The following is a 12,049-nucleotide window of genomic DNA, read 5'->3' as shown; positions in this document are numbered from 1 at the left end:
AGTAATATCCATCATTTCATTGGGATTTCTTAAAGTGTCACAGGAGTTCAGTGAAATGATACACATAAAGTGCTTAATCCAGTGGCTGATGCGTGACATGCTAGTTATGTGTTAAATGTTAGTGTAAGTGCTATGACGGGTAAATGGTGGCTTCAACAAACATATAAAGGAAGGTACAATCAGCTGAAACTGAGATATTAGGTAAGGCTGTACAGGAGTTGATGGGGCTGTTATTGTCAGTGGCGCTGACATCAACAGATGAACTTTGTAAAACTTTGTGATGCAATTATGTATCTTCAGGCTTGGCTGCTTCTCACCAACCATCTGTTCTCCTATAGGAGCTTCCTCTTGAATTTGGGCTCCATTTTCATCCCAGAATGAGGGGAAGAATTGCAAACACAAAGAAGAACCTTTCAGGTGGGACACAAACTTTACTGTGTGCAGCTATCTACACTTCCTTGAGATTATTTTTGTTGAGTTTCTACTTCTTGGTGTTCCAGGTTAAAGTGATTCAGAGTTCTATTGCTCAGATTCCCAACCTCTTGGAGTACTATGGGAACAAAGATGAGATGTACCTCTGAGGGAGGGCCCTCTATTCAGTGATATGATTAGCATATAATCTCTTACATCCTCTCCAAACCATCTCTTACCTCCCCTGATACTAGAGAGAGACAGAAGCTGCCTTCACAGAGAGTCTTTGAGTATAAGAAATAAGAATCAAAATCTTTCTTTATTACAGTCATCTTTGACTAGTTTCCCTTTGTTGTATGCTTCGTCTCTGTGACTTATTTAGTTTATAACTGGAAGTTTGTACCTCTTAGTCCCCTTCACCTACTTAGCCCATCCCCTCAAACCCCTCCCCTCAGGCAAACAAAAATCAAAAATTCTCTGTAATTATGAAGTCTGTTCTTATTTTATGTTTGTTATTTGTTTTGTTTTTTGGGTTCCACATGTAAATCAAACCATATGGTATTTATCTTTATCTAACTGACTTCTTTCACTTAGCATAATACCCTTTAGGTCCATTTGTATTATCTTAAATGGCAAGATCTCCTTTTTTTTTTTTTTACAGCTGAGTAATACTCTATTGTGTACACACACACACACAAACAGACAATATATATCACATCTTTATCCTTTCCCCTATTTTATTTTTAATAAAAAAAATTTTAAACCCTTATTATTGAAGTATAGTTGACATACAATGTTATATTAGTTTGAGGTATAAAACCTAGGAATTAGACAGTTCTATACATTATTCAAGGGATAAGTATAGTCACCATCTATCACCATACAGATTATTGACTAAATATTGTTGGCTATATTTTCTTTGCTGTACTTTTCATCTCCATGACTTATTTATTTTATAACTAGAAGTTAGTACCTCTTAATCCCTCCCCCATTTAATGCATACTGCACCCCTTCTGGAAATCACAACTTGTTTTCAGTATTTAAGAGTCTATTCGTTTGTTTTGTTCTTTATATTCCACATATAAATAAAATGGTATTTGTCTTTGATTTTCATGTTGTCCATTCATGTTGTCAGTAATGCCAAGACTTCATTTTTTATAGCTGAGAAATCTCTATCTATATCACATCTCTTTATCCATTCATCTATCAATTGACACTTGGTTGCTTTCCCTATCTTGGTTATTGTAAATAATGCCATAATAAACATAGCGGTGCCTATATCTTTTACAAATTAGTGTTTTCATTTTTTTGGGGGGGGGGTGAATAAATACCCAGTTGTAGAATTTCTGGATTGTGTGGTATTTCTATTTCTAATCTTTTGAGGAACCTCCTTACTGTTTTTCACAGTGGTTGTACCAATTTACATTCTAACACTGTACAAGGGCTCCTTTTTCTCCACGTTCTCACCAACACTTCTTGTTTGTGTTTTTGATTCTAGCCATTCTGACAGGTATAAGATGACATCTCATTGTGGTTTTGATGTGCATTTTCTTGATGATTGATATTGAGCATCTTTTTATGTGTCTGCTGGCCATCTGTATGTCTTCTTTGGAAAAATGTCTATTCAGACCTTCTACCCATTTTTTAATTGGAATGTTTTTATTTTGGTGTAGAGTTGTATAAGTTCTTTACATACTTTGGACATTAGCCCCTTATGAGATATATCATTTGCAAATAACTTCTCCCAGTTAGTTGGCTGCCTTTTTTGTTTGTTTTGTTGATGGTTTCCTTTGTTGTGCAAAAGTTTGTGTGTGTGTGTGTGTGTGTGTGTGTAGCCCCGATAGTTTAATTTTGCTTGTTTGTTTCAAAAGATATATTCATAAATATGTCCCTAAGGCTGACATCTAAGAAATTTCTGCTTATGTTTTCTTGTAGAAGTTTAATGGTTCAGGTCTCATATTTAGCTAATGTATTTTGAGTTGATTTTTGTGTGTGGTATAGGAAAGTTGTCCCATTTCATTCTTTTGCATGCAGCCATCCAGTTTTCCCAGCACCATTTTCCCATTGTATATTCTTGCCTCCTTTGTTGTAGATTAGTGTCCATATGGTTGTGGGTTTATTTCTGTGCTCTGTATCCTGTTCTGTTGATCTGTGTTGATTTTTGTGCTAACATTCAGTTTTGATTACTATAGTTTTGTAGTATATCTTGAAATGTGGAATTATGGTAACTTCAGCTTCATTCTTGTTTCTCAAGATTGTATTGGCTAGTTGGGGTCCTTGTGGTTTCATACAAATTTTATTGTTCTAGATCTATGCAAAATGCTATTGGTATTTTGATAAGGATTGCATCAAATCTGTAGATTGCTTTGGGCAGTATGGACATTTTAACAATGTTAATTCTTTTAGTCTGAGCATATTCTGAGCATAGTATATCTTTTCATTTTGTGTCATTTTCAATTTCTTTCATCAATTTCTTACAGTTTTCAGAATATAGGTCTCTCGCTCATTTGGTTAAATTTATTCCTAGGTAGTTTATTCCTTTGGGGATAGTTGTAAATGGGGTTGCTTTCTTAATTTATCTTTCTGCTACTTTGTTATGATCATAGAGAAATGCAATGGATTTCTGTATGTTAATTTTGTATCCCGCAACTTTATGGAGTTAGTTTATTCTTATAATTTTTTGGTGGAGTCTTTAGGTTTTTCTATCTATAGAATCATGTCATCTGCTAATAGTGGCAATTTAACTTCTTCTTTACCAATTTGGGTGCCTTTTATTTATATTTCTTATCTAATTACTATGGCCAGGACTTCCAGTACAATGATAGATAAAAATAGTGAGAGAGACATCCTTGTCTTGTTAATGATCTTACAGGAAAAGCTTTCAGTTTTTCACCATTGAGGATGATGTTAAGGGTGGGTTTGTCCTATATGGCCTTTATTATGTTGCGATATATTCCCTCTAAATACACTTTGTTGAGTGTTTTTATCATAAAAAAATGTTGAATTTTGTCAAATGCTTTTTCTGGGTATTAAAATGATCATATGGTTTTTATCCTTCCTGTTGTTAATGTAATGTACCACATTTGGAGCACTGAACCAATGTCGCATCCCTGGATTAAATCCCACATCCTCACAATGAATGATCCTTGTATTTTTTATTAGATTTGCTAGTATTTTCTTGGGGATTTTTGCATCTACATTTATTGGGGATATTTTCCTATATATATATATATTTTTTTCTTGTAAAGTCTTTGATTTGGTATCAAAATAATGCTGTCCTCATAGAATGAATTTGGAGTTATTCTAATTTTTGGAATACTTTGAAAGAATAGGTATAATTCTTCTTTAAATATTTTGTAAAATTTGCCTATAAAGCCATCTAATCCTGAACTTTTGTTTGTTGGGTGGTGTTTTATTATTTTTTCAGTTTTGTTACTAACAATTCATCTGTTCAGGTTTTTACTTTTGTCCTGGTTCAGTTTGGAGAATGTGTTTCTAGGAATTTATCCATTTTTTTTCTAAGCTGTCCAGTGTGTTGACATATAATTTTTCATAGTATTCTTTTATAATTTTTATTCTAGTCCTTCATTTCTGATTTTGAGTCCTCTTTTTCTCTCCATGAGTCTAGTTAAATGTTTATCAAATTTGCTTATCTTTTCAAATACCAGATTTTGGTTGTCTTGGTATTTTTCTATATTTTTTCTAGTCTCTATTTTCTTTATTTCTAATCTACTCTTTCATATTTCCTTCCTTCTACCTTTGGAATTTTAACTTCTTTAGTTCTTTAGGTGTAAGAATAGTACTTTATTTGAAAATTTTCTTGTTTCATGACATAGGCCTGTATCACTATAAACTTACCTCTTAGAACTGTTTTTGCTGGGTCTCAAAGATTTTGGACTATTTTTTCATTTTCTTTTGTCTTCAGATTTTTTTTTTGATTTCTTCATTGACCCATTGGTTGGAAACATGTTATTTAGACTCCATGCATTTGTTTTTTGTTTTCTATCTTTGTCCCTATAACTGATTTCTAGTTTCATACCCTTGTGGTTGGAAAAAATGGTTGACAGGATTTCAGTCTTCTTAAATTTATTGAGACTTGTTTTGTGGCCTAACATGTGATCTATCCTGAATAATGTTCCTCATGCCCTTGAAAATAATGTATATTCCGCTGCTCTTGGTTGGAATGTTCTGTATATGTTGGTCAAATCCATCTGACCTAAGGTGTCATTAAGAGCAATGGTTCTTTGTTGATTTTGTTTGGATGATCTATCCTTTGATGTAATTGGAGTGTTAAAGTCCCTTACTATTTGTCAATTTCTCACTTTGTTAGTATTTGCTTTATTTATGTATCTATTCCTCTGTTGGGTGCAATAATACTTAAAATTGTTATATTCTTTTATTGATCCGTTTATCATTATGTAATGTATTTCTTTGTCTCTTGATTATAGTCTTTGTTTTAAAATCTATTTTATCTGATGAAAGTATTGCTACTGTGACCTTCTTTGAGCTTCCATTTACATGAAATATCTTTTTCTCAGTGTATGTGTCCACAGGTATGAAGTGAGTCTTTCATAGGCAGCATATGGATGAGTCTTATTTTTTAATCCAGTCACCCTATGTCTTTTGATTGGAACATTCAGACCACTTGTATTTAAAATAATTATTGATGCATACTTATTGCAATTCTGTCAATTGTTTACTGATTTTTTTGTCAGTCTTCTTTGTTCCTTTCTTCTTCTCTTGCTCTCTTGAGTTTTGATGACTTTCTCTAATGGTATGCTTAGCATTCTTTTTCTTTTGTTTTGTTTTGTTTCTATTATAGGCTTTTTATTTGTGGCTACTGTTGGGTTTGTGTATAATATCCCATGTGTATAGCAGTTTATATTAAGTTGATCTTTAAGTTCAAATGCATTCTAAAAGCAATAAGTTTTAAACTTGCATTCCACATTTTATGTTTATGAGGTTATATTTTACATCTTTTTGTGTATCCCTTGACTAATTTTTATGGATATAATTGATTTTACTGCTTTTGTGTTTTAACCTCTATTCTGGCTTTATAAGTGATTAACATAATACCCTTACTTTTTTCTTGAACTTGATCTAGATTTTTTACCATTGTGATCAGAAAAGATTCTTGATATGATTTCAATCTTCTTAAATTTATTGAGACTTCTTTTGTGCAAAACATATGAGCTATCCTGGAGAATGTTCCATATGCATGTGACAAGAATGTGTATTATGCTGTTTTTGGATGGAATGTTCTCTGTGTGTATCTGTTATGTCCATCTGATCTAATGTGTTCAAATCCAGTTTCCTTATTGATACCCTGTTTGGATAATCTATCCATTGACATAAGTGGGATGTTAAAATCTCCTACTATTATTATATTACTGTCAATTTCTCCTCTTATGTTTGTTAATATTTGTTTTATATATTTTGGTTCCTATATGTAGGGTGCAAAAAAAATTACAATTGTTATGTCTTATTTGGATTTATTCTAATAATTTTGGTGGAGTCTTTAGAGGTTTCTATGTATAGTATCATGTCATCTACAAATAATGAGAATTTAATTTCTTCCTTCTAATATGGAAATCTTTGATTTCTCTTTTTCATTATCTCATGGACTACTTTGTCTCTTATTTCAGTCTTTTTTTAAAGTCTGTTTTTACTGAGATAAATAGTGCTACTTTGCTGCTTCATCTTATTCTTCCTTTTATTCTTTTTTTTTTCTTACATTGATATGGAATATCTTATCTGTTTATTTTCACTCTTTATGTGTCTGTAACTCTGAAGTGACTCTCCAATAGGCAGCATATATATGGGTCCTGTTGTTTTCTTTTTTAATCCATTTAGTCACCCTATTTTTTTGTGTTTGTTCTGTTTTTTTTTTTTTATTGGAGCATAGAGACCATTTACATTTAAAGTAATTATTCATAGGTATGTATTATTACCGTTTTAATTGTTTTCTGGTTGTTTTTGTAGTTCTTTTGTTCATTTGTTTGTTTTTGTTTTGCTCTCTTCCTTTTATGTTCTTTAAAAAAAATTTTTAAATGTTTTTTATTTTATTTTTGAGAGAGAGAGTATGAGTGCGGGAGGGGCAGAAAGAGAGGAAGACAGAATCCTAAAGTAGGCTCCAGGCTCTGAGCTGTCAGCAAACAGCCCAATGTGGGCCTCAAACTCACAAATGGTGAGATCATGACCTGAGCCGAAGTCAGACACTTAACCAAATGAGCCACTCGGATGACTTCTTGTTGCCCTTGATGGCTTTCTTTAGTGTTATGCTTGGAGTCCTTTCCCTTTAGATTTTGTGTATCTATTACAGGTTTTTGGTTTGTTGTTACCATGAGGTTCATAGATAGCCTAAATATGTAACAGTTGATATAAGGTGATGGTTTCTTAAGTTCAAACACATTCTAAAAATAGTACATTTTTATTCTCCACTTACATGTTTTATTTATATGTTTTCATATTGTACATCTTTTTAAAAAAATTTGTGAGTACCTAAGCTAGTTTTTTTTAGGTATATTTAATTTTATTTTTTGTTTCAACCTTTACGCTAACTTTGTAAGTGGTTGATGTACGAATGTTATTGTATGTTTGCTTTTACTTGTGAATTTTTTTACCTTTCATATTTTTCTTTTTATTTTTTCACTTGAAGTCATTTTAATATTTTTTATAAGGGCAGTTTAGTGGTAGTAAAATCATTTAACTTTTGTTTTTTTGGAAAACTCTATCTTCAGTTCTGAATGATTACTTGACTGGGTACAGTATTCTTAGTTGTAGGCTTTTCCTTTCAGTAGTCTATTATACTATGCCACTCCCTCCCTTATGGACTATAACACTTGTGCTAAAAAATTAACTGACAGCCTTATGGGCTTTTTCTTGTACATAACTAGTTCTTTTCTTTTACTGCTTTTAAGTTTCTTTTTCTCTTTAATTGTTGACATTTTGATTATTATGAGTCTTGGTGTGAACCTCTTAGGGTTTTATTGTTCTAGGCTTTCTGTGAATCCTGGACCTGGTTGTCTATTGCCTTCCCTAGGTCAGGGGAATTTTCAACCATTATTTTTTCAAACAATTTTCTGCTCTTTTCTCTTTCTGTACTTCGGGAGCCCCTATAATGCACTTGGTGTTGTCTGAGAGTTCTCTTAACCTATCCTCATTTTAAAAAAATGTTGTGTTTTTGTTGTTTGTTTTGTTTTTTCTTTTTGCTATTCAGCTTGGGTGCTTTTCAATACCCTGTCTTCTAGATCACTGATCTGTTGTGCATTTTCTAATTTGCTATTGATTCTCTCTAGTGTATATTATGTTTCATTTGTTGTATTCTTCAACTCTGATTGTTTCACTTTTATATTTTTTCTCTTTGTTGTTCTTAGTGAGTTTATCCACTCTTCTCCAGACTGGTGATCATCTTTATTACAATTACTTTGTACATTTTTGTTAGATAAATTGCTTATCTCTGTTTAATGTTCTTTTTTTTTCTTTTGGAATTTTATCATCTTCTTTCATTTTGAGCATATTCCTCTGCCTCATTGTTTGACCTTCTTTGTTTCCGTGAAGGCAGTGGAACAGCAACTTCTTCTAGTCTTGATGGAACAGCCTTGTGCAGGCATGTCTTCTGTGTGGACTGCATGTGCCTGGTGGCTTTGGCTAGCTGTCTGGGGCTGTAGCAGTTGTGTGCTGGCAGTTCAAGAGCACTGTGCATGAGGGCTGCCTTAGTAGATTGGCTGGAGCTAAAGCAGACATGGGTCAGGTAGTCCTGGGGAGTTCCATGGAGTGTGGCTTGGTAGAACAGCTGAAACTGAAGCAGGCACTTGCTGGGGGTTCTCAGGCATCCTGCACAGGTGGATACCTTGACAGGAAAGCTGGAGCTAATGGGCTCAAACCAGGGTGGTGGTCTCCAGGGTGCTCTGCACAGGTGGCACATTGGGAAAATAGCTGGAGTAGATGTGGGTGTGGGAAATATAAGAGATAGAAACTAAATGAAAGGATTTAAATTATAAAGCATATATAAACACCACAAAATAATCAAACCAAATGAAATTTGTATTTGGAGGAAGGAGATTCCATGGTTGGTTTAAAATAAGGAAAAGGGGATTAAAACATTTTTTCATGGAGAAAGGGAGCCTTAGTTAAATTTTGCTTGGGTTTTGGTGTCTGGAAGGTAAGACATTCTTGGTCATTATGAGTAGGCACAAGACTATGGGAAAGCATAAGTCTTTTTAAAATAAAGGGACATAGGCTAGGGCTGAGAAGTTAGGGACATGAGTTTAACGGACAGATCTCCATTTAAATTGTACCTCTGCATTAATCACCTGTGACCTTGATAACTTATTTTACCACTCTCAGCCTCAGTTTCTTCAACTTTCATTGGTGGTTATAACCTTTATCTTGTAGATTATTTAAAAATTAAGTAGCTAGTTAATATAAAGGATGTAGAATATACTTGGTAAGTAATAACTATTTTTGTTGTTAGTTGTGAATTGTTGTTAATAGTTGGGCAAGGACACATGTTAATAAGAAGATAGGGAAAAAAGGGTTTAAGTTTTATTAGTCTCTGAATGCTAACATGGCTTTTGCCCAAGAATGTAGACACTGCTTGTCTCCCACGGCACTGTGGTTCAGAGCTCTGGTGGGGAGCTATTATTTTTCTGAACATGAAGCTAAACCATACTTTGCCCATTACTGTTCCCTCATTATTATCTTCTCTAATAGGACATATAAGGCTTGTTAGGTGGCCTAGCTCACCTTCCAGATAAGCTACCACTAGTATTTATTCACTCAAGTATGTCTTAACTGACCAGCTGATGCCTGCAATCAGATCCAAGCATGTTTTAGAACTTTAAAAATGTTCTCTCTTGTGAGTGTAAAAGACCAGATCTTTGGCTTATATACTAGGGTACTGGTTTCTGGACAAACTTTTGGCGTCAGGAAGCCTATCTTTTATGGTTAACACACAACCTTTGCTGGCACAAAACTTGGTTTAGATCATAGTCCTCTTACTTGGGGACACTGGTACTTGCGAATCCATACAATTAAAATATCTATCCTATAGACCTTCTGAGAGGATTAAATGATATTGTAGCTATAATTTTAATAGATTAAATGACGTATATACAGCATTTTGCTCAATGCCTGACCAACAATGAAATGTTCAAGGAATGGTGGTTTTCATGATAATTGGTAGCTGAGAAGCAGTGGGATCTATACACTCTATGGAATAAAATGATATGGCTTCAAGTTTCTCCTACGACAGCCACCACACTTCACGTTTTTTTAATCTACAATATGGCAATAAAGATATTACTTAATGAATTGTTGAATGTATAGTGAAATTAAGAATTTTTTGAGTCTCTGCTTTGGGTCAAACTCTTTATCTTGTTTCACTTCAACAATACTAACACGTGAAGACTATTATCTACTATAAGAAAGTAAGTAGAAAGTGGGAGAACCAAATTTTAATCCACAGGATAATGTGTGAAAAAAATAAGTTATATAAAATTTTTCACACTGCATGACAGTGGTAGGCACTCTAAACCATGCTAGTTAGTCTATTGATTAGAGATGACAGGGAAATGAAGGAAAGTTGAGGGTTTTGCCCTTCTTTGGTGGCATGTATAAAGGCCCTTCACTTTCCTGCCATCTGGCAATATGTGACTCATACCCAAGGCCTGGATTCTAGATGTGGCTTCCTGAAAAGTCATGGATCACATCCTCTGACCAGCTTTGTTCTTCTAGCCTCATTTTCTCTTAGGATCTAGAGGTATTTGCTTGTGTCCCTTGGCTAGAGTCCCTACTCTAATTTTTATTTCTTGATCTGCTTCTGGCCATGTCCACCCCTTTTCCTGAGAGGTGGTTGGATTCTCCTTTTCACTGCCACCTGTGGCCAGACACCAGGCTCTCTGCTGCCTGCACATACTCATTGACAGCTTCTCTTCTCCACCTTGGCTCCCCTCAGAATCAGGGATGGTTGGATCTGGCATGAAGTCCTGGTTCTACCCTTCAGTAACAATATGTCCTTGTCTCTGTCCCTTAACCTCACTGAGCCCTGAAGTACCATAGTTCTTCATTAATAAATGTTTACTTTATTCAAAGTCACCCCCAGACAAAATTGAAAGGGAAGTCTACCTCAGCCATTCTCCTTTCCCATCTCAATGAAGGCCTGGTTTCATCATTCTCATCACTGCTATGCTGGGCTACTCATGGCCTTCCACCTTTGCTGTCTCAGACCTGGCTTACCTAATGATGAAAACCCCAGGCTTCTACTGCACTTTTTCTCTGCTCAGTTTTCCCTTCCACATTTATATGTGCTGCTAGTGTTTCATCACCTCCAAGACTTGCTGTCTTTGAAAAGTTTAATTTCTCTCAGTAACAAAAAGTTTAGGAGTAAGCACTTAGAGGCATGTGACAATGGTGGCCTGAGTCAAGGACCTAAGCTCCTCCAGCTTCCTGTTCTTCCATCCTCAGCATGTGCTGTTTTTCTTACAATCACAACATGGGAAGACATAGGGAAGGACGTGAACAAAAGACATGTATCATCTGAGTTTGTCCCTTTTTAGCAGAAAAATAATAGCTTTTCTAAAAAGGTGTCCTCCACTGGTGGTCTAATGTTTTTGTGTATATCTCATTGTCTAGGGTCCTATCACGTGACATTTTCCACCTTCAAAGTAGTTGAGAAGAGTCATTTACTCCCCCTAAAGTTGAGGTTACATTCATAAAGAAGAGGAAAACCACTAGAAGATAGGAAGCTTGAAATACTTGCCACCTTATTACACCAATTTTATTTCCTAAGTATTTCTTTGCTTCATTACTTCCCCTCCTCTCTTGTTCTCCCTGCTTAGCTGGATGGTTACAATTGCCTACTAAGTAGTCACTCTGTCTTACCTTAACCCTTTTTAAATTTTGCTTTTTACCCATAGTAATTTTCTAAAATGGAGGGCTAACCTGTCAGGCACCTGTGTAATCTCTCCAGTAGCTCCTTATCACAAGATCAATGTCACAATCTTGAGGATGTCCTCTAAAGCCTCCCATGCTCTGGCTGCACCTACTTTTCCATTCTCACTTCTTATGCATCCTACTGCCTGTCCTAGACTTTTCATTCATTTACACGTAAATACTGAGAGTTGTTGCCTCATGATGCCCTTTCACACCTCTGTGCCAAAGTAAAGGCAATGTCCTCTCCCACTTCTTATTTCTCATCCTTCAAGGGGCATCACCCTTCCCTAAGATATTTCTATTAACATCAGAGTAAGTGAGGAGCATACCTCATGTGCAGGAAAGGTTCCATAATTTGTATGGCTTAATGAAAAATGAAAATGTGGGGCACTTTGTTCAAAAGTTATTAAGAATTTCAGGATGGTAACATCATAACATTAACCCAAACAAGGTCCCTACTAAGCAGAGGGCCTTGGGTGACTACACACTTCATATACCCTTGAAGCTAGCCCTGGTCCTGTGACCCACTGACCTCATTACTTCCTAGGTTGTAACTGTTGGTTTTCTTGTCTCCCTCACCAGACTGTGAGCCTCTTGAGGACAGTGACTGGGTGGATTATAGTCATCCTTGTATTGCAGACAATGGCACCTGCACACTGGATTTTGTTTTACTCCCCTCTTAACAAATAAGCAACAGAATATT

At 35.1% G+C, this 12,049-nt stretch overlaps 1 long non-coding RNA gene across 1 annotated transcript in view; it reads left to right on the top strand.

The window, feature by feature from the left end:
* The first annotated feature begins 323 nt into the window (after positions 1–323).
* The window catches only part of LOC122241317, a 139,900-nt gene continuing 128,174 nt past the window's right edge, over positions 324–12,049 (top strand). The window contains exon 1 of the long non-coding RNA XR_006221385.1: positions 324–417. This is a non-coding gene — a long non-coding RNA (uncharacterized LOC122241317). The remainder of the gene's footprint in view (positions 418–12,049) is intronic.

The sequence above is a fragment of the Panthera tigris genome, chromosome C1 (genome assembly GCF_018350195.1).
Source record: "Panthera tigris isolate Pti1 chromosome C1, P.tigris_Pti1_mat1.1, whole genome shotgun sequence".
NCBI lineage: Eukaryota > Metazoa > Chordata > Mammalia > Carnivora > Felidae > Panthera > Panthera tigris.
Note: the sequence above shows the minus strand (reverse complement) of the source record. Positions and strands in the feature narration are given on the sequence as shown.